Source organism: Arachis hypogaea, chromosome 19, assembly GCF_003086295.3.
Source record: "Arachis hypogaea cultivar Tifrunner chromosome 19, arahy.Tifrunner.gnm2.J5K5, whole genome shotgun sequence".
NCBI classification, from domain to species: Eukaryota; Viridiplantae; Streptophyta; class Magnoliopsida; order Fabales; family Fabaceae; genus Arachis; species Arachis hypogaea.
The window spans coordinates 130,262,762-130,285,868 of NC_092054.1; positions in this window are offsets into that span (position 1 = coordinate 130,262,762).

The following is a 23,107-nucleotide window of genomic DNA, read 5'->3' on the forward strand; positions in this document are numbered from 1 at the left end:
CATAGAACCCCCTTCCAAGACGTTTGAAATTGATGCTAAGGAGGGTGTACAACCTCCAAATCATATCACAGTTAAAGACTTGGAAGAGGTTGATCAAGAGATGGAGATTCAAGAAGAAGAAGCACAACCTCCCATTCCCTTGGAAAGCAATGAAGAGGAGATTGAATTGGAAGAAAGCTACCAAGAGGAAGAGGTTGAAATTGAAGAAGCTTGCAAAGAGGTGGTAATTATCAGAGAAGAGCACAAGGGAGTGGAGCTTGCAATTTCATTGAAAATACCTCCCCCTAAGTTGCCATCATCCTTCACAACATTCAAGTGGGTAAAATTCATATCCCTTAGCTTTCTAATCCCACTTGAATATGGGCTACTGGAGACGGATGGTCAACTCAGAGCTCTTTGTAACATTAAGAGTAAGAGGAAAATGGCCAGTGGTAAGAATTGTCCTGCAAGGTTCATTATGGTTGGAAGCTTTAAGTTTAAACCCAAAGGTTGGTATAAAGCTCAACTGAATGGGTCTAAGAAGCTGTTTGGATGTCTCAGTGAGAATTCCGACTGTTCACCACCCAAGTGGAAAAATGATGATGATCAACAAGAAGATGGGTGCAAAGGCAAGGTCTGGGACCCCGGAATTCAATCTAGAAATCAACACTCTTGGGGCCTTGTCACTTGCTTTAACTTACTTGAAGGCTTTCTGCGCCTAGTTTGGGACCCCGGAGGCCATTGGAATCACAAACATTGGTGGAGATTCCTAGATGAGTTCAAGCATAAGCCGCCATGACAAGGAGCTCGCCAAATGTCCAACTTAAGGACTTTAACTAAAAGTGCTAGGTGGGAGACAACCCAGCATGGTATGATTGTTCCTTTTTCATTTTTATTTAGTTTTATTTGTTTTTGAGTTTCATTTTTATTTTATTATATTGAACCTGGAGTTTTGCATCACATTCATATTAACACTGCATTCTGCATCTTTTCAGATTAAAAAAAAAAGGCGAGCACGCAACGCGACCGCATCAGCGACGCGTCCGCGTCGCAAGGAGATGGGAGACAATATTAATATGAACAGAGAGTTTCGAAGGAGCAGCGCTGGAGGTGTGCCAATGGCACAAATTATCCCACGCGACCGCGTCGCTGATGCGACCGCGTCATATGGGAATAATGGCCTCCCGCGACCGCGTGCCCCATGCGACCGCGTGCCCCACGCGGCCGCGTGACCAGGATTTTGACGTCAAAAGGGTGCATGGCCGAAAGTTAAGCTGGAATTGGGCTGGACCCGTGCTAGTAGCACAAGCCCTGACACGCGAACGCATCACCCACGCGTCCGCGTCATATTGGAAATAAGGCCACCCACGCGATCCCGTCAACCACGCGACCGCGTCACCCAGATTTTTGGCAAAAGAGTTTCGAACAGAGAGTTGCGCGACCGCGAGGCTGCACTCACGCCAATCGCACAAACAGGTCACGCAATCGCGTGACCCACGTGTCCGCGTCATCTGACCTTGTCACGCACCACGCGACCGCGTCTCTCACACGTCCGCGTCACAAGCAGCGCACAGAATATCCAGATCAGCCAATTTTCTTATCTTTTCTTTTCTAATCCTTATTTTTCTTATCTTTTCTTATTTCTTTCTTCTTCCTTTCTTATCTTCTTTTCCTTCTCATTCTTCTTATTTTTCTTTTTATTTTATTTTACTTTATTTGCATACTTTCATTTATTGCATTATTTTCATTGGTGTTAGAAATTTATTTGGGTCATTATTTCTATATTTTACTTGTGGATTATTAGAGGAATTATTTGACAATTATATATATTTATTTTTAAAGGGTTGCTTGAATGTTCAATTTATTATTTTCATTAGATTATTTACCATGCATGCTATGTGTTTGTAAAAACGCCCGTATGGCATTGTGCACTGCTTTTCAGTATCTTTTATCCTACTACTCTGAATGCCTGCTTTTCACAAAACCCTTTTTCATATCATATTTATTCAATATAATTGTCACTACAAACATGTTGATAGTTTGAAAGACTTGGTAATCTAATTTGGACATTGAATGCTTGTTCTATGCTACTCATGCCTTTGCCAGCATGCCAATAAACACCTTGCATTCACTTGTCATCATATGCACTAGCTATTTTCCATTGATGACTTTTCACATGTACTCGCGAGCATGTGATAATGTCAGTATATCTTAATGTGCATTGATTACCACCTTTCCCGCTCTCTTCCTTGCTCTAACCCTTAGCTTTAAAAAGTCACTTTCTTTTTCCCTTTTCAGGATAGCCACCAAGAAGGGTAAAGAGAAAGCTACTCCCAACCTACCGGCAAGGAAAGGAACAAAAAGAGCCACAGCTGAGGAACCACAACCCCCGTCCACTTGCAAATCTCAGCATGCACCGAGGACGGTGCAATCTTTAAGTGTGGGGAGGTCGATACCGATCTCCATGGGTTAGTTACTCCTCTATCTCAACACCAATGATTTATTTTCCTTATTCATTGTTGCATTTGCATGTTTGATTGCATATTTGTTTAATTTTTTGCATATTTTACCACTTGGTTGAAGTAATATTTTTTTTTTCAAGAAAATTTTTAGAGAATTTCACTAATTTGAATAAAATTTAATGTTACACTTGTTTGAAGAGATATTATACTGGAACATGGTTTAGAACTCGAACACACAAAACCTATGAGATTTTGAGCCTATTTGAATTGGTTGTATTTTATCAACCAATATTTTATTTTTAGTGTGTATTTTTCTCTCTAAAATTGTGATCTTTCTCTTGCTTAATTCTATATTTTCATAATTTGATGTATTCATACACTTACATGATTGAGACCTTTGTTTCACTGAGCTTACATACCCATATGGCCTTACCTTTCATTATCCCTTGCAAACCAATTTTGAGCCTATTGTACCATTTTGTTCTTTTTATTTAGAACATCATTAACTCTAAGCGAAAAATAATAATGTCCTTAATTTGAATCCTTGGTTAGCTTAGACTAGTGAGAGTGCTTATGATTTAAGTGTGGGAAAAGTGGGTTTGGAAATATTTGGTTTAAGAATCGGGTATTATATATCTTTATGTGAAAGAAATGTTTAGAACATGATTCATGCATTCAATATCTTAATCATATGCATTGAGAAAAATAAAAGAAAAAAATATATATATAAAAAAAAAGAAGAGCAATTAAGCAAAAAGGGGACAAAATGCCCCAAAGTAAGTGGTGAAAGTAATGCATATGTACTGTACTTAAAAATAGAATGCATGAATATGTGGAAAACATGGTTAATGGATAGTTAGATGTTGTATTATGATTACATGGATTGTTTAAGTTAGGTGGAAAGTTTAAGCTAATTAAGGATTCAGATTTTAGTCCACTTGGCCAAATACAATCCTACCTTGACCCTAACCCCATTACAACCCTTAAAAGACCTCTTGATATGTGTATATGTGCATTAAATTTTTGTTGATTGTTAGAAGAAGAACAAGCCTTAGAAAGCAAGGTTAGTAGAAGAATTGAGAGAATCAAACCTTAAACACCTGAGTGATTAGAGTGTATACACTACTAGTAAGGGTTCGATGCTCAATTCCTTGTTCCCTGCTTTCATAAGCTATTTTCTTCTTGCAAGTCTATTTGTGCTTCATTTTTATGATTTGAATTAGTGAAATCCAGTTCATATTTGTTCTTGAAAGATTTATTTATTTTTAACCAAGTAGGTAGAAACATCTTAGCATGTAGTTACATTCATAGGTTGCATTGCATACTCTTTATCATTCCTCTTCATCTTTATAGTTTCTCTTGAGCTTAGCATGAGGAGATGCTAATGTTTAAGTGTGGGGAGGTTGATAAACCACTATTTTATGGTTTATCTTGTGCTTAATTGAGTGGATTTTATCAACTCTTTACCCACTTATTCATAATATTTGCATGGTTTTATATTTCCTTCCTGATTTTGTGCTATGATTGAAAACATGCTTCTTTGATCTTATATTTGCTTATTATTAATCCTCTCTTATTACCATTAGATGCCTTGATATGTGTGTTAAGTGTTTTCAGACATTATAATGCAGGAATGGCTTGGAGGATGGAAAGGAAGTATGCAAAAGTGGAAGGAATACAAGAAGTTGGAGAAATTGCTAAGCTGTCCAGCCTGACCTCTTCGCACTCAAATGGCTATAACTTTAGCTACAGAGATCCAAATGACACGGTTCCAGTTGCGTTGGAAATCTAACGTCCGGGGCTTCGATTTCATATATAATATGCTATAGTTTCCTTGATGTTACGCGACGCGACCGCGTGATCCATGCGGTCGCATCGCAGTGACGGAAATTAGGGTGTTTGAATTCTTCTCCAGCAATTTCTGGGCTATTTCTGACCCAGTTTGCGGCCAAGAAAACATAGATTAGAGGCTATAAAGTGGGGGAATGCATCCATTCAAGGGGAATCTCATAATAATTCACTTCTCATGATTTAGATTAGTTTTGAGAGAGGTTCTCTCCTGTCTCTCTTAGGATTTAGGACTTCTCTTAGTTTTAGGAGTAACTCTCAATCCCAGGTTCTTTATTTTTATTTATTTTCCCAATTGGCTTATGAACTTTTCCATGTTAGATTTTACTACTTTGAATGTATTTTATTTGAGGTATTCCAGATATTTATGATTTTAATTTAGCTTTCTACATTCTTGGCTTTGGTTAAGGTAATTGGTGACGCTTGAGCTGTCAAATAAAATAGTGGTTGAAATTGGCAGATTCTGATTGATCTAGGATTGCTCTAAAGCTAGTCTCTCCACAGGAGTTGACTAGGACTTGAGAACCAAGCCAATCAGGCCACTTAACTTTCCTTTGTTTAGTAAAGGCTGACCAAGTGGGATTAAAATCCAATTCTCATCACAATTGATAAGGATAGGACTTTCAGTTCTTATACTTTGCCAAGAGTTTATTTTATAGTTATTTATTTATCTTATTCTTCTTATGCAATATACTGCTTCCTTACTTTCTAAAACTCCTAATTTACAAACTCATAACCAATAATAAGAACATACCTCCCTGCAATTCCTTGAGAAGACAACCCGAGGTTTAAATACTCGGTTATCAATTTTAAGGGGTTTGTTACTTGGGACAACCAAAACGTTTGTACGAAGGGATTTCTGTCGGTTTAGAGACTATATCTACAATGCGACTGTTTTTATGAAATTCTTTACTGGCAAAAATCCCAACGTCACACATCTCTTAAAGAGATATGGTTCATCCCATAAGTAGTACTTTGCATCAGAAATTAGTTTTTTTGTATGCACCCTGCTGTACTCTTTGGGTATGAACCTCACAGCTTTATAATTTGCAATGTCTGCAAACCATGGTGCTTCCTGAATGGCGAAGAGTTGCTCATCCGGAAAGGTCTCAGAGATCTCAGTAGGAGGGAGGGATGCCCCTGCTACTGGTTCTATCCGGGACAGGTGATCAGCTACCTGATTATCTGTCCCTTTTCAGTCTCTTATTTCTATATCAAACTCGTGCAGAAGCAACACCCATCTTATGAGCCTGGGTTTTGAATCCTGCTTTATGAGTAGGTATTTAAGAGCAGCATGGTCAGTATACACAATCACATTTGAACCTACTAAATAGGATCTAAACTTGTCAATGGCATAAACCACTGCAAGCAACTATTTTTCTGTGGTTGTGTAGTGTTTTTGTGCGTCATTTAGAATACGGCTGGCATAGTAAATAACGTGCAGAAGTTTGTTATGCCTCTGTCCTAATACTGCACCAATGGCATGGTCACTGGCATCACACATTAGTTCGAATGGTAATGTCCAGTCTGGTGCAGAAATCACTGGTGCTTTGACCAGCTTAACTTTCAGAGTTTCAAAAGCCTGCAGACACTCTGTGTAAAACACAAATGGTGTGTCAGCAGCTAGCAGATTGCTCAGACGTTTTGTAATTTTTGAAAAATCCTTTATAAACCTCCTATAGAATCCTGCATGCCCCAGAAAGCTTCTGATTGCCTTAACATTGGCAGGTGGTGGTAATTTTTCAATTACTTCCACTTTAGCTTGATCCACCTCTATTCCCTTGTTTGAAATTTTATGCCCAAGGATAATTCCTTCAGTCACCATAAAGTGACATTTTTTCCAGTTTAAAACTAGGTTAGTGACGTGGCGGAAATTGGCGAGTCAAGAATTCTTGTAAGATATGCGTTGCAAGTATAGTTCTTAACCAACCAGAAATCCGCTTATCAATTTAGAAGGGTTGTCACAAAAATTAAAATTAAAATACTGGGAGTATGAATCCCAGGTCGTTTCCCAACGAGTTACCGAAAGGTGTGCTATTTTATTAATCAGATGTTTTCAAAAAGAGTTTGAGTTGAATAAACAGGAAATTAAATTGGGGAAATTAAGTAGTTTAAATAAAAGCCTTGACTGGGAGTAAATTAGTTGGAAGCCCTATTCTTGTTGTAGTACTCTCAAGATTAATTGATAATTGAAGGTCGTTCTGTTTAGTTATCCCTTACTAGGTAAGGGAAAGTCAAACAAGTTGGAATGCTGTTTCTATTCACAAGTCCCAATCCGCTTACTTGGAAGGACTGGCGTTAGTGACTAGAGAGCCATCCAACAATAAACCCAATTACAATCTCTCTTTTGAGCATTCCAACTCAAGGGTTCCTTTCAATCAACTCCCCATCAAGTTAGGAAACTACTCGCTCATTGTGAATGTAGAACTCATAACATAGGAAAGGGAATTAAAGAAAGACATGATAAATAAAACTCAAAGGAATCAATTAAAAATAAAAGTAACTCTTGTATTAATAAATTCTAAAATAATCCAATAGTAAAATTGAGTAAATTAAAGGACATGGAAGATTAAAGCCAAGTAAAGAAAACGAACTAGAATGACGAAGTCTTGATGAGGTAATAACTCTTCTCAATATCCCAATGTAAAGAGCAATAGAAATAAAAATCCTAAGAACTATGAATGTGTAGAGAGAAAACCTAGAGGAGGAGTAAAACTAGATCTAAAAACTAAAACTGTGTAGAATGAATGTTGTGTTCGGTTTCTGCATGTCCTCTGTCTCTAGTCTGCTTTTCCAAGCCAAAAATTGGGTCAAAACAGGGCCCAAAATCGCCCCCAGCGAATTCTGCAGATTATGCAGATCGCGCATGTCACGCGATCGCGTCATTCATGCGAACGCATCATGCGGCGTTTTGCTTTGCCACGCGGGCGCGTCGTCCATGCCTCCGCGTCACTTATGCTATTTCAATCTGCGCGGTCGCGCGAGCTATGCGGCCGCGTCACTTCTCGCTGGTCATCTCCTTAATTTCTTGTGTTCCTTCCATTTTTGCAAGCTTCCTTTCCAATCTCCAACTCATTCATGCCCTATAAAGCCTGAAACACTTAACACACAGATCACGGCATCGAATGGAATAAAGGAGAATTAAAATACATAATTAAAAGTCTCTAGGAAGCAAGTTTTCAATCATGTAATAATTTTAGGAAGGAAATATAAATGCATGCTAATCATATGAATAAGTGGGTAAAGATCATGATAAAACCACACAATTAAACACATTATAAACCATAAAATAGTGGTTTATCAACCTCCCCACACTTAAACATTAGCATGTCCTCATGCTTAGTTGAAGGAGATAAAACAAATGAGTAGGAACATGTAAAAACTCATGCAATGCAATGCAACCTATATATGTAAATGCAACTATATGATTCTTGTACACTTTATCAATAGTAAATAAGCTCTTCAAAACAATTACAAATCAAATTCCACTAATTCAATTCTTATACAGTAAGAACAGATAAAAATGCAAGAAGATAGCTCATGAAAGCAGGGAACATAGAATTTTAAGCATTGAACCCTCACTGATGATGTATGTATACTCTAGTCTCTCTAGTGTATAGGGTAGTCACTTTATCCTTCTCTAATCATGTTCTCTAATTTTTTTTCTTCTCCTAATCAATCAACAACATTTAATATATCAATGCAAACATCATGAGGTCATTTCAAGGTTGTAATGGGGCTGAGGTAATGGTAAGGATACATATATGGCTAAGTAAGCCTATAAACTGAATCTTTAATTAACCCAAGCTTTATCATAACCTATATATATTCTATATAACTTTAGAATTCATACCTAGCTACCCAGAAATTTTCTTTCACATTCTATACTCATGTATCAACTTTTTATCTTAATTTTATCATACATGCATTGATCTTTGAATTCTTAACTTTACATTGGGGTAATTTTGTCCCCTTATTTATTTACTTATTTATTGAATATTTTCTTTTTTTTCTTTTTTTTTCATAAGCATAAAAATAAACATAGCTTATCAATGCACATAGATTTTTAATTCTTATAGTTTCACATGAGTAGGTATCCAAATTTCTATTATATTATCATGACACATTCCCTTATTATCTTTTGTTCCACAATTTCCCATACTTAATTAGCACACACAATTCTATCTTAAGCTAACCAAAGATTCAGTTTGGAATATATAATTGTTTTTCCGCTTAAGGCTAGTAATGTGGTAAAATATAGAACAAATGGGATTTAAAGGCTCAAAGTGGCTAACAAAGGTAATTGAAAGGGTAGGCTTAATTTGGATAAGTGAGCTAAACAATTAATGGCCTCAATCATATGCAAGCATATAAATATAATAAATATTGGACATATAGGATGAAACAAAATATAGATTACAATTATAGAGAAGTAAACACACAAGAATAAAATAATTATTGTTAAATAATGTAACCATGTATAAAGGCTCAAATCTTACAGGTTGTGTGTTCTTTAGCTCAAAAATCATGTTCCAAATACAACTTCAAACAAATTTAACATAAAAAATTTAATTAAAATTAGTGAAATTTTGTTCCAAAAATAGAGTCTTAGAAGAAACTTATTGTCTTTTCAATCAAGTAGAACATGCATGCAACTAATCTATTACTATGCAATTTATCTTATTCTATAAAAGAAAAACTAACTAAATATCCTAATTTATTGGTGTTTAGGGAAGAGAAATTACCTTCGAAAGTCAGGTACTGACCGACCTCCCCACACTTAAGGCTTTACACCGTCTTCGGTGCCATCTGTCAGGAACAGGGGTGGACTGGTAGCAGTATCTCCACAGTCGGGACAATCATGGCTCTTTGTGCTGGTAAAGAAAGTGGAGTCCGGGGTGTCTGAGTCTTTGAATTTTCCCATGATCAACTCCTTGAGGTATGTGAATCGGCGCTTGTTACGGCGCTCTCTCATCTTAGCTTTGTGTTCCTGCCGATCCAACCTTTCGAGTATCTGATGGAGCAGTTGGTCTGTGGTAGGTGCTTGTGGTATTGAAGGAGGAATGTCTGCAGCCGGTTCAATAGGCTGGCTTGTAGTGGCTGCTGAGGGTCTGATATATTTCCCATTAGGGACATATTGATCATCCCGTGGAAGCATGGCTTTGGTGTCCCCAACTCTGAAGGAGACTCCGGCTATGAAGACGAGATCTGAGACCAAGGTGGGAAAAGGTAAGTTGTCCGCAATTTGTACGTGTCCCATGGCATTCCGGATGTGTCTTAGTAGGTTCAGAGGTTGGTCAGTAAGGATGCAACATAGTAGAACGGCCATGTCCGCAGTGAAGGAGGACTCGTAAGTGCTCGGAAAGACATAATGGGACATGATCTGCGCCCATACGCGAGCCTCTAAGGTAAGTGCTGAAGCCGAGATTCCCTTAGGGCGGGTACGATGGTATCCGTAGATCCAACGGCTGCCAGGTAGTGTGATAACCCTGAGAACGGTGTCCCAGTCAAATTGGTACATCTGGCGCTTGAGTGCGGCTTCTTGAAAGGCGTCCAAACCTTCTGGAATAGGGGGAAGACCTAAAGCTTTTTGAATGGCCTCTTCTGTAATGGGGACTTGCTTCTGACGGATAAAGGTAGACTTCAGGCTTGGCAGGTGAAAGTTGGAGTAGAACTCGCTACCCAAGAAAGATTGACCTGCCTCTGCTGTCTCTGTAGGAAACCCCATTGTCTTTGTGCAATTTGCGGCTCAACAAAGGTAGCAATATTGGGTGGGAGGATAAAAAGGTATTCGTTGTTGTAGCTCCTTTCTGCCAGGATGGGGAACATCTGCTCACAGTAGCAATTGGGGAATCGCGCAATGTCCTTTGCTGGGAAGGCTTTTTCTTTATCATCAACCTTTATAATCCTCTTAAGTCTCCCTTTGTTGAGGGTTTAACCGCAGTTGAAGAGGGTTCTGCCACTAATGCTCTTTTTGTTCCTCTTCTTGCTGTTGATTTGGGAGGAGCTTTTTCTTTTCCTTTCTTGGTGGCCATTCTGAAAAAGGGAAGAAAAAGTAAATTAAATTCAAAGAGATAGAGCAAGGAAGAGAACGAAAAAGGATGATTATAAATGCACATTTAAAGGTAAATAATGTTAACACATGGTCATGACTACATGTGAAAAGTCATTAATGGAAAATAGTTAGTGCATGTGATGAATGCAAGGTGTTATTGGCATGCTGGTAAAGGCATGAGTTGCATAGATCAAGTATCACTTGTAACAAATTATCACGTTTGTATTGACAATTATTTTTAACGAATAAAATATAAAAGGGGTTTTGTAAAAAACGGGCATTTAATAGTAGAATAGAATAACGTAGAAAAGTGCATAAAGCCATATGGGTTTTTTCACAAACACATAGCATGCATGGTGAAATAATGTATGGAAAGTATTAAATTTAACATGCAAGCAACCCTTTAAAAAGTAATATATAAATGCCAAACAAATTTAGAACAATCTACAAGCATATAATGAGAAATAATAACTCAAAATAAATTTCTAACACCAAGTAAAAAGGAAAAAAAAGAAAGAAAAAGAAAATATGAATAATGAAAGTAAAAAGAAAAGAAAAGAAGATAACATAGAAAAATAGGAAGAAAAATAGAAAAGTAAGGAGAGAAGAAGAAAAGAAACCTTGTTAATGGAGGAGAGAGAGAGAGAGAGAGAGAGAGAGTACAAAGTGAGAAAGAAGGAAGAAGGAAGAAGGGAGGAGGAAGAAATAAGGAGGGAAAAAAAATAGGATTTGAGGAGAAAAAGATAAGATAAGTGGCAAATCAGGGGAGCTGTGCGGCGCAATCGATGCGGTCGCGTGGGGCACGTGGTCGCACAATTTGCGCTTATAATAATTGACGCGGTCGCGTCGGTCACGCGGTCGCGTGACCCGTTTTATGCTACTGGCGCGAGGGCAGCCTCGCACTCGCACAACTCTCTGTTCAAAATCATTAATTGCCAAATATTGGGTGACGCGATCGCGTGAGGCATGCGATCGCATGAGTGGCCATTTATGAGGATATGACGCGGTCGCGTCGGTCACGCAGCCACGTGGGAAGAATTTGTGCGTTAGCACCAATCCAGCACCACTCTTGCACAACTTTCGGTCGTGCACCCTTTTTACGTCGAAATCTAGGGCACGCGGCCGCGTGAGTGACGCAGTCGCGTGGGAGGCCAATGTTCCCACTCGACGCGGACGCGTTGGTGACGCGGTCGCGTGGGGTAATTTGTGCCATTGGCACGCCTCCAGCCACGCTCCTGCGTGACTCTCTGTTCATTTTATTAATTCCTCCCATCTCCTGCGACGCGGACGCGTCAATGAGGCGGTCGCGTCGCGTAAAATTTTTTTTTTAAATAAAAGTATGTAAATGCAGATGCACGAAATGTACTAATAAAGAGAAGAGTTATTAAATAGAAAAACTAAAAATAAAGAAAAGAACGATCATACCATGGTGGGTTGTCTCCCACCTAGCACTTTTCTTTAACGTCCGTAAGTTGGACGCTCCATTAGCTCAATCTTCGGCTATGTGAGGATCTTCCAAGAGGAAGATCTCAAGCTCCTTGTTTTTCTGCATCCTCTCCCCATGGTACAGCTTTAAACGATGTCCATTAACTTTGATAAGTTCAGAGCTTGAAAGATGGCTTAGGTGATAAACTACGTACGGTTCGGCCTTCTTTACTTTGTATGGACCATCCCATCTTGATCTCAACTTGCCTGGCATGAGTCTCAGTCGAGATTTGTAAAGGAGGACTAAGTCCCCAGGTTGGAACTCTTTTCTCTTAGTGTGCTGATCATGTATAGCCTTCATCTTCTCCTTGTATAGTCTGGAGTTCTCATAAGCTTCTAGGCGAAGGCTTTCCAATTCTTGCAGTTGCAATTTCCTTTCAGCTTCGGCTTCTTCAATTCCCATGTTGCACTCCTTTACTGCCCAAAAGGCTTTGTGCTCGACTTCAACAGGGAGATGACAAGCTTTTCCATAGACTAAGCGGAAAGGACTCATCCCAATAGGTGTCTTGTATGCGGTTCTGTACGCCCAAAGTGCATCTTGTAGCCTGGTGCTCCAGTCTCTCCTATGAGGTTTGACTATCTTCTGCAAGATACGCTTTATCTCTCTGTTTGACACCTCGACTTGCCCATTAGTCTGAGGATGGTATGCTGTTGCAACCTTATGAATGATTCCATGCTTCTTCATTAATCCTGTTAGTCTCCTGTTACAAAAATGGGTGCCTTGATCGCTCACGATTGCTCGTGGTGATCCAAAGCGACAAATAATGTGATTTCTCACAAAGAAAACAACAGTGCTAGCATCATCAGTGCGGGTAGGAATTGCTTCCACCCATTTGGAAACGTAATCCACAGCTAACAATATATAAAAATAACCATTAGAATTTGGAAATGGACCCATGAAGTCAATGCCCCAGACGTCAAAAATTTCACAGAAAAGCATAATTTGTTAAGGCATCTCATCCCTCCTGGATATATTACCAAATTTTTGGCATGGGAAACAAGATCTACAAAATTCAGCAGTGTCTCTAAAAAGTGTAGGCCACCAGAATCCACAGTCTAAGATTTTTCTAGCTGTTCTTTGAGGGCCAAAATGTCCTCCACTCTCAGATGAGTTACAGGCCTCTAAGATGGACTAGAATTCTGATTGAGGCACACACCGTCTAATTACCTGGTCAGCGCCACATCTCCATAAATATGGGTCATCCCATATATAATATTTAGACTCGCTTTTCAGCTTGTCTCTTTGATGCTAAGAAAAGTTTGGAAGAAAGGTGCGGCTAACTAGATAATTAGCTACAGGTGCATACCAAGTGACTACCTCAGATACTGCTTGCAGATTAATGGGAAATTATCAGCTATAGGAGTGGGATCATCTGAAATGTGCTCAAGACGACTCAAGTGGTCTGCCACTAAATTCTGGTTACCACTCCTATCCTTAATTTCTAAATCAAATTCTTGTAACAGCAGTATCCAACGTATAAGCCTTGGTTTGGACTCCTTTTTAGCTAATAGATACTTTAGAGCTGCGTGGTCCGAGTACACTACTAGCTTCGTACCAAGTAAATAGGCTCGGAATTTATCCAGAGCAAAAACAATAGCAAGAAGCTCTTTCTCAGTAGTAGTGTAATTGGACTGTGCGGCATCTAGAGCTTTAGACGCATAAGCAATAACAAAAGGATCCTTACCTTCACGCTGAGCCAGTGCTGCTCCTACTGCATGGTTGGAAGCGTCGCACATTATTTCGAATGGCTAGCTCCAGTCTGGTCCTCTCACAATTGGAGCTTGAGTCAAGGCGGTCTTCAGCTTATCAAATGCTTGTTTGCAATCTTCACTGAACTCGAACTCAATATCCTTCTGCAGTAGTCTAGATAAGAGAAGTGCTACCTTACTGAAGTCCTTAATGAATCTCCTGTAAAAATCTGCATGGCCAAGGAACGAGCGGACTTCCCTCACAGAAGAAGGGTAAGGTAAACTAGAAATAACATCCACCTTTGCTGGATCTACAGAAATGCCAGTATTAGACACAACATGTCCTAGTACAATACCTTGTTTTACCATAAAGTGACATTTTTCAAAATTTAATACAAGGTTTGTATTGACACATCGATCTAATACTCTAGATAATCCATCTAAGCGAAGGCTAAAATAATCGCCATAAACACTAAAATCATCCATAAAAACTTCCATACAGTCCTCAATAAGATCAGAGAAAAGACTCATCATGCACCTTTGGAAGGTAGCTAGTGCATTGCACAAGCCAAAGGGCATTCTCTTGTAAGCATAAGTCCCAAAAGGACATGTAAAAGTAGTCTTTTCCTGATCCTCAAGAGATATATGAATCTGGAAATAACCTGTGTAACCATCTAGAAAACAATAATGTGATTTACCTGACAGGCGATCCAGCCTTTGATCAATGAATGGAAGAGGATAGTGATCCTTACGGGTTACTTGGTTGAGGCGTCTGTAGTCAATGCAGACCCTCCAAGCGTTCTGTACTCTGGTTGCTATGAGCTCTCCATGCTCATTCTTCACTGTAGTGACTCCAGACTTCTTAGGCACCACTTGTACTGGGCTTACCCATTCACTGTCTGAGATGGGATAGATGATATTTGCCTCCAGTAGTCTGGTCACTTCCTTTTTGACAACCTCTAAGATAGTGGGGTTCAGTCTTCTCTGGGGTTGACGAACGGGCATTGCTCCCTCTTCTAAAAATATTCTGTGCTCAAATACTTGAGGGTTGATGCCTACTATATCCGCCAAACTCCACCCAATTGCCTTCTTGTGCCTCCTCAGCACACTAAGTAACTGTTCTTCTTGTTGAGAAGTGAGTTCCCTTGCAATGATAATTGGAAACTTCTGCTTGTCCTCAAGGTAAGCATATTTGAGGTGTGGGGGAAGGGGTTTCAACTCTAACTTCTGCTCATGGTTAGGCTCTGGATTGTCTGGAGCTGGTGATAATGACAAAGTGCCCTCATTGTCGTTCAAGAGTGTCCCCACACTCGGATCTTGTCCTGTGTGCTTCTTCTCTAACTCCTCCTGGTGAACTTCAGCTACAGTTTCATCTATGATGTCACACTGGAAGATAGAATGATCTTCTGGAGGGTGCTTCATAACTCTATTCAGGTTGAAACTTACTAATCGGCCATCTATTTCAAAAGAGTATGTTCCTGAAAAAGCATCCAATTTGAACTTTGATGTCTTCAGGAATGGTCTTCCAAGTAGGATTGATGATGGCTTCTCTGAGTCATTTTGGGGCATCTCCAGAATATAAAAATTAGTGGGAAATGTGAGTCCCTTAATGCCTACTAATACATCTTCAGTAACTCCAACCACTGTAATAATGCTTTTATCTGCTAACACAAAATGAGCTGCCGACCTTTTTAAGGGAGGGAGCCTCAAAATATCATATATAGACAAAGGCATTATACTCACACATGCTCCTAAATCACACATGCAGTCAAAAATTATCACACCACCAATAGTACAATTAACCATACAAGGACTTGGGTCACTACACTTCTCAAGTAAACCACCCATTAAAGCAGATATGGAACTACCTAAAGGTATAGTTTCTAATTCATTAATTTTGTCTTTATGTATACATAAATCTTTTAGAAACTTTGCACATTTAGGTACCTGTTGAATAACATCAAAAAGAGGAACAGTTACCTCAACCTTTTTAAATATCTCTACCATTTTGGGATCAGGTTCCAGCTGCTTCTTGGGCTTCCTTGCAAGTTGTGGAAATGGAATAAGAGTGGTGTCTTCTGCAGTATTTGCGCTCTGTGGTGCTTCCTCCTGTGGTTGAACTTCTTCTTTTTCAGCTATGTCCTGTATGTCCTCTTCCTCTTCAACATCTTCTATTTCCACTACCTCTTCAGCTGAGGAGTGTTCTGGTGGGCTTGGCTCCTCCTGATTCCTCTCCTGCAGTGTGGTTCCGAACCTTAGGGTGATGGCATTAATGCCACCCTTTGGATTGGGTAATGGTTGAGAGGGAATTCTACTGTAGCTCAAAGGCTGGTTATTGGAGTTATTCATTGATCCAATCTGTGAGACAAGAGCTTGCAAAGTAGTGTTCAGACCATTTAGAGTGGCATTAATGTTATTTTCCATGGTCTGTTGTCTCTGATCAATGGATTGTAGTAAATCATCATTAGAAGATGAGAAAGGATAAGTAATTTGAGAGGTTTGCTGTTGGAAATTCTGTGGTCCTTGGGATTGTCTCAGGTGAGGTGCTCTGTAAGGCTGGTTCTGGTTCTGCTGCCTGTTGTTGTTATTATTCCACCTCTGATTTCCCTGATTATCTCTGCCTCCTCTGTTGTTGTTGTCCCTCCAATTCTGGTTAGAATTGTCCTGCCATCCATGGTTGTAATTGCCACCTTGATTGTACCCTTGGTTGGGGCGGTCATAGAAGTTATGAGTGGCTGCCACGGTGTTGTCTTCCTACTGGAGCAGCGGACATTCATCAGTATAGTGGCTATAATCAGCACAGATTTCACAAACTCTCTATGGGACTAACTGTTGGTTTTGCTGTGGTGGAGAAGGTTGAGCTTGCTGAACTTGTTGTTGATTCAATTGCATCTACTTCAGCAAGTTGGTCATTTCACAGATACTCTGAGTTAGAGCAGCAGCTTCTCTGCTAGAGGATACTTCTGCAATGGCTTTTGAACGGCCTTGTTTCTGCCTGTGATTCCGAGTAGATTTAGCTAAGTCGCTGATCAATTGCCATGCCTCATCCGTGGTCTTGTACTTTTTCATAGACCCATTGCTAGCACTTTTCAATGTGGTCTTATCTTGGGGCCTCATGCCCTGTGTGACGTAATCAAGTAACATTATCTTGTCAATCATATGGTGGGGGCATGCTTCCAGAAGATTATTGAAGTGCTCCCAGTATTTATAGAGAGTCTCAGATTCATCCTGAACAATCATGGAAATGTCTTTCCTCAGTTTATCAGTAACTTCAGCTGGAAAGAATTTTTCTAAGAATTCTCTTCTCAGTGTATCGCAGTTGGATACAGTTGCTGTTGGTTGAGTGTAGTACCACTCTCTTGCCTTCCCCTCAAGAGAAAACGGGAAAACTTTCAGCAAAATTGAAGTTTCATCTGCACCATCACGCCTGACGGTAGAACAGGCTGCTTGAAAATCTCTCAGGTGCTTGATAGGCTCTTGAGCAGGCAAGCCATGAAACTTGGGCATCAAATTGAGCAGTGCGGTCTTTATTTCAAAGTCTGTAGCCACCACTGGGTGATGCGCTTGAATGGTTGCATGGTAAAATCAGGGGCTCCAGCCTCCTGGATAGTAACTCTCCTAGCTGCTGTCATGTTACCTGCACGTAAATCAACCAAATCAGTAGAACGGGGGCTGGTTTCTTTCTCAAGTGACGTTTCAGATTCGCCCTCAGAGAGGACTAACCGACGGTGAGCTTGCCTTATTCGTGAAATAGTTCTTTCAATCTCAGGATTGAATACTGGCAAGTTTGGATCAGGAAGTGAACGCGTCATCTAACGAAAGAAACAAGCAGCTCATAGTAGCAAGATAAAATAAAATGCAAATAAATTAAATCCAATCAATAACTTTAGCACTCTATTGTAACTCCCCGGTAACGGCGCCGAAAATTGACGTGGCGGAAATTGGCGAGTCAAGAATTGTTGTAAGATATGCGTTGCAAGTATAGTTCTTAACCAACCAGAAATCCGCTTATCAATTTAGAAGGGTTGTCACAAAAATTAAAATTAAAATACTGGGAGTATGAATCCCAGGTCGTCTCCCAACGAGTTGCAGAAATGTGTGCTATTTTATTAATCAGATGTTTTCAAAAAGAGTTTGAGTTGAATAAACAAGAAATTAAATTGGGAAAATTTAGTAGTTTAAATAAAAGCCTTGACTGGGAGTAGATTAGTTGGAAGCCTTATTCTTGTTGTAGTACTCTCAAGATTAATTGATAATTGAAGGTCGTTCTGTTTAGTTATCCCTTACTAGGTAAGGGAAAGTCAAACAAGTTGGAATGTTGTTTCTATTCACAAGTCCTAATCCGCTTACTTGGAAGGACTGGCATTAGTGACTAGAGAGCCATCCAACAATAAACCCAATTACAATCTCTCTTTTGAGCATTCCAACTCAAGGGTTCCTTTCAATCAACTCCCCATCAAGTTAGGGAACTACTCGCTCATTGTGAATGTAGAACTCATAACATAGGAAAGGGAATTAAAGAAAGACATGATAAATAAAACTCAAAGGAATCAATTAAAAATAAAAGTAACTCTTGTATTAATAAATTCTAAAATAATCCAATAGTAAAATTGAGTAAATTAAAGGACATGGAAGAGTAAAGCCAAGTAAAGAAAACGAACTAGAATGACGAAGTCTTGATGAGGTAATAACTCTTCTCAATATCCCAATGCAAAGAGCAATAGAAATAAAAATCCTAAGAACTATGAATGTGTATAGAGAAAACCTAGAGGAGGAGTAAAACTAGATCTAAAAACTAAAACTGTGTAGAATGAATGTTGTGTTCGGTTTCTGCATGTCCTCTGGCTCTAGTCTGCTTTTCCGGGCTGAAAATTGGGTCAAAACAGGGCCCAAAATCGCCCCCAGTAAATTCTGCAGATTATGCAAATCGCGCATGTCACGCGATTGCGTCATTCATGTGGACGCGTCATGCGGCGTTTTGCTTTGCCACGCGGGCACGTCGTCCACGCCTTCACATCACTTATGCTATTCTAATCTGCTCGGTCGCGTGAGCCATGCAGCCGCGTCACTTCTCGCTGGTCATCTCCTTATTTTCTTGTGTTCCTTTCATTTTTGCAAGCTTCCTTTCCAATCTCCAACTCATTCATTCCCTATAAAGCCTGAAACACTTAACACACAGATCACGGCATCGAATGGAATAAAGGAGAATTAAAATACATAATTAAAAGTCTCTAGGAAGCAAGTTTTCAATCATGTAATAATTTTAGGAAGGAAATATAAATGCATGCTAATCATATGAATAAGTGGGTAAAGATCATGATAAAGCCACACAATTAAACACATTATAAACCATAAAATAGTGGTTTATCAGTTAGTCTCTTGGCATCTTTTCAGAACAAGTGCTAAATGGTCAAGACAGGAGCTAAATGAGTCTCCAAATACTGAAAAGTCATCCATGAAGACTTCCAGAAATTTTTCTACCATATTAGAGAAGATAGAGAGCATGCACCTCTGAAAAGTTGCAGGTGCATTGCATAGACCAAAGGGCATTCTTCTGCAGGCAAATACTCCAAAAGGACATGTGAATGCTGTTTTCTATTGGTCCTGAGGATCTACTGCAATTTGGTTGTAACCTAAATAGCCATCTAAAAAGCAGTAGTATTCATGACCTGCTAGTCTCTCTAGCATCTGGTCTATGAATGGTAAAGGAAAATGATCCTTTCTGGTGGCTGTATTGAGCCTTCTGTAGTCAATACACATACGCCACCCTGTAACTGTTCTTGTAGGAACCATTTCATTCTTTTAATTATGAACCACTGTCATTCCTCCCTTTATAGGGACAGCGTGGACAGGGCTCACCCAGGGGCTATCAGAAATAGGATAAATAATCCCAGCCTCTAGTAACTTAGTGACTTCTTTTTGCACCACCTCCTTTATGGCTGGATTTAGCTGCCTCTGTGATTGAACCACTAGCTTAGCATCATCCTCCAATAGGATCTTGTGCATGCATCTTGCTGGGCTAATGCCCTTAAGATCACTTATGGACCACCCAAGAGCTGTCTTGTGTGTCCTTAGCACTTGAATTAGTGCTTTCTCCTCTTGTGGATTTAAAGAAGAGCTTATGATCACTGGAAAAGTGTCACCCTCTCTCAAAAATGCATATTTCAGGGATGGTGGTAGTGGTTTGAGTTCGGGTTTAGGAGGTTTCTCTTCTTCCTGAGGAATTTTCAGAGGTTCTTTTATTTCCTCTGATTCCTCCAGATCAGGCTAAACATCTTTAAAGATGTCCTCTAGCTCTGATTTGAGACTTTCAGTCATATTGATCTCTTCCACCAAAGAGTCAATAATATCAGCGCTCATACAGTCATTTGATGTGTCTAGATGCTACATAGCTTTGACAGCATTTAACTTGAACTCATCCTCATTGACTTTCAGGGTCACTTCCCCTTTTTGTACATCAATAAGAGTTTGTCCACTTGCTAGGAAAGGTCTTCCTAGAATGAGAGTTGCACTATTGTGCTCCTCCATTTCCAGCACTACAAAGTCAGTGGGAAAGGCAAATGGCCCAACCTTGACAATCATGTCCTCAATTATGCCTGATGGATATTTAATGGAGCCATCAGCAAGTTGAAGACATATCCAGGTTGGTTTGACTTCTTCAGTCAAGCCAAGCTTTCTAATAGTGGATGCAGGTATTAGGTTGATACTTGCTCCAAGGTCACATAGAGCTTTCTTGGTACAAGCACCCTCTAATGTGCATGGTATCATAAAGCTTCCTGGATCTTAAAGCTTTTCTGGTAAGCTTTTCAGAATGACTGCACTGCATTCTTCAGTGAGAAACACATTTTCAGTTTCTCTCCAATCCTTCTTATGACTTAAGATCTCTTTCATAAACTTAGCATAAGAGGGTATTTGCTCAAGTGCCTCTGCAAATGGGATCTTTATCTCAAGAGTCCTAAGATAGTCTGCAAAGCGGACAAATTGTTTATCCTGCTCCGCTTGGCGGAGTTTCTGAGGATAAGGCATCTTGGCTTTATATTCTTCAACCTTAGTTGCTGCAGGTTTATTCCCTACAGAGGTGGTTGGAGAAGCCTTCTTAAAGGTGGTTTATTCCCTACTATCAGCACTTGCAGGTGTCTGATCCCTCATTGGCGTTTGAACGCCAGGATTGGGTGCTGGATGGGCGTTTAACGCCAGCTTCCCACCCTTTTCTGGCGTTTGAACGCCAGAACTGGGCAAGGAATGGGCGATCAACACCAACTTTTCTCCCTTTTCTGGCGTTTGAACGCCAGAAGTGGGCATCCACTGGGCGTTTGACGCCAATCTTTCACTCTTTTCTAGCGTTTAAATGCCAGAATTATTCCTCTATGGGCTCTTGTTGTCCTCAGAGGGACTTTGGGCAGTGGTTTGGTCATCCTCTGTCAGTTGTTCCTTTCTTGGCTTTTTGCTAATTTGAGCTGAATTATTCAATGTCTTCCCTCTCCTTAGTTGGACAGCTTGGTATTCTTCTGTTATCTATTTAGATAGCTGTTGTCTTGTCTGATTCAATTGTGCTTCCATATTCTTGTTAGCATTTTTAGTGTCTTGGAGCATCTCTTTAAATTCTTCTAATTGTTTTGTCATAAGGAGTAATTGCTGATTAAGTTCAATAATCTGTTATTGAGGATTAGGATCAGTAGTTATTGTCCTAGCCTCTTCTTTTATAAAGAATTCACTGCTTGAGTACATATGTTAATTTCTAGCAACCGTGTCAATGAGTTCTTGAGCTTCTTCAATCATCTTTCTCATGTGTATGGATCTACCAGCTGAGTAGTCTAGAGACATTTGAGCTCTTCCTGTAAGCCCATAGTAGAAGATGTCTAACTGTACCCACTCTGAAAACATTTCAGAGGGGCGTTTCCTTAGCATCCCTCTGTACCTCTCCCAGGCATTATAAAAGGATTCATGATCCTCTTGTTTAAAGCCTTGGATGTCCAGCCTCAGCTATGTCATCCTTTTTGGAGGGTAAAATTGATTGAGAAATTTGTTTGATAGCTGTCTCCATGTTTTTATGCTTGCTGTGGGTTGGTTATTTAACTACCTTTTAGCTTGATCTTTGATGAGCGGATATTTTATACGCTTTTTGGGGTTAATTTCATATAGTTTTTAGTATATTTTAGTTAGTTTTTAGTTTATTTTCACTAGTTTCTAGGCAAAATTCATATTTCTGGACTTTACTATGAGTTTGTGTGTTTTTCTGTAATTTCAGGTATTTTCTGGCTGAAATGGAGGGAGCTGAGCAAAAATCTGATTCAGGCTGAAAAAGGACTGCTGATGCTGTTGGATCCTGACCTCTCTGCACTCGGAATAGAATTTCTGGAGCTACAGAAGTCCAATTGACGCGCTTCTAATTGCATTGGAAAGTAGACATCCAGGGCTTTCCAGAAATATATAATAGTCCATACTTTGCTCAATGATAGATGACGTAAATTGGTGTTCAACGCCAGCTCCATGTTGCAGTCTGGCGTCCAGCGCCAGAAACAAGTTACAAGTTGGAGTTCAATGCCAGAAACAGGTTACAACCTGGCGTTGAACGCCCAAAACAGCCCAGGCATGTGAGAAGCTTTAGTCTCAGCCCCAGCACACACCAAGTGGGCCCCAGAAGTGGATTTCTGCACTATCTATCATAGTTTACTCATTTTCTGTAAACCTAGGTTACTAGTTTAGTATTTAAACAACTTTTAGAGATTTATTTTGTATCTCATGACATTTTAGATCTGAACTTTGTACTCTTTGACGGCATGAGTCTCTAAACTCCATTTTTGGGGGTGAGGAGCTCTGCTGTGTCTCGATGAATTAATGCAAATATTTCTGTTTTCTATTCAATCACGTTTGTTCCTATCTAAGATGTTCATTCGCGCCTCATTATGATGAATGTGATGATCCGTGACTCTCATCACCATTTTCAACCTATGAACGTGTTCCTGACAACCACTTCCATTCTACATTAGATTGAATGAGTATCTCTTAGATTCCGTAATCGGAATCTCCGTGGTATAAGCTAGAATTCATTGGCAGCATCCTTGAGAATCTGAAAAGTCTAAACCTTGTCTGTGGTATTCCGAGTAGGATTCTGGGATTGGATGACTGTGACGAGCTTCAAACTCGCGAGTGCTGGGCGTAGTGACAGACGCAAAAGGATAGCAAATCCTATTCCGGTATGATCGAGAACCTACAGATGATTAGCCATGCGGTGACAGCGTACCTGGACCATTTTCACTGAGAGGAAGGATGGTAGCCATTGACAACGGTGATCCACCAACACACAGCTTGCCATAGGAGGGACGTGTGTGCGTGAAGAAGAAGATAGGGAGAAAGCAGAGATTCAAAAGACAAAGCATCTCCAAAACTCCAACATATTCTCATTTACTGCATAACAAGTAACCTTTAATTCATGCTCTCTTGTTCATTTGCAAGTCAATTGATAACCACAAATTAATATCCTGACTAAGAGTTGCAAGATAACCATAGCTTGCTTCAAACCAACAATCTCTGTGGGATCGACCCTTACTCACGTAAGGTATTACTTGGACGACCCAGTGCACTTGCT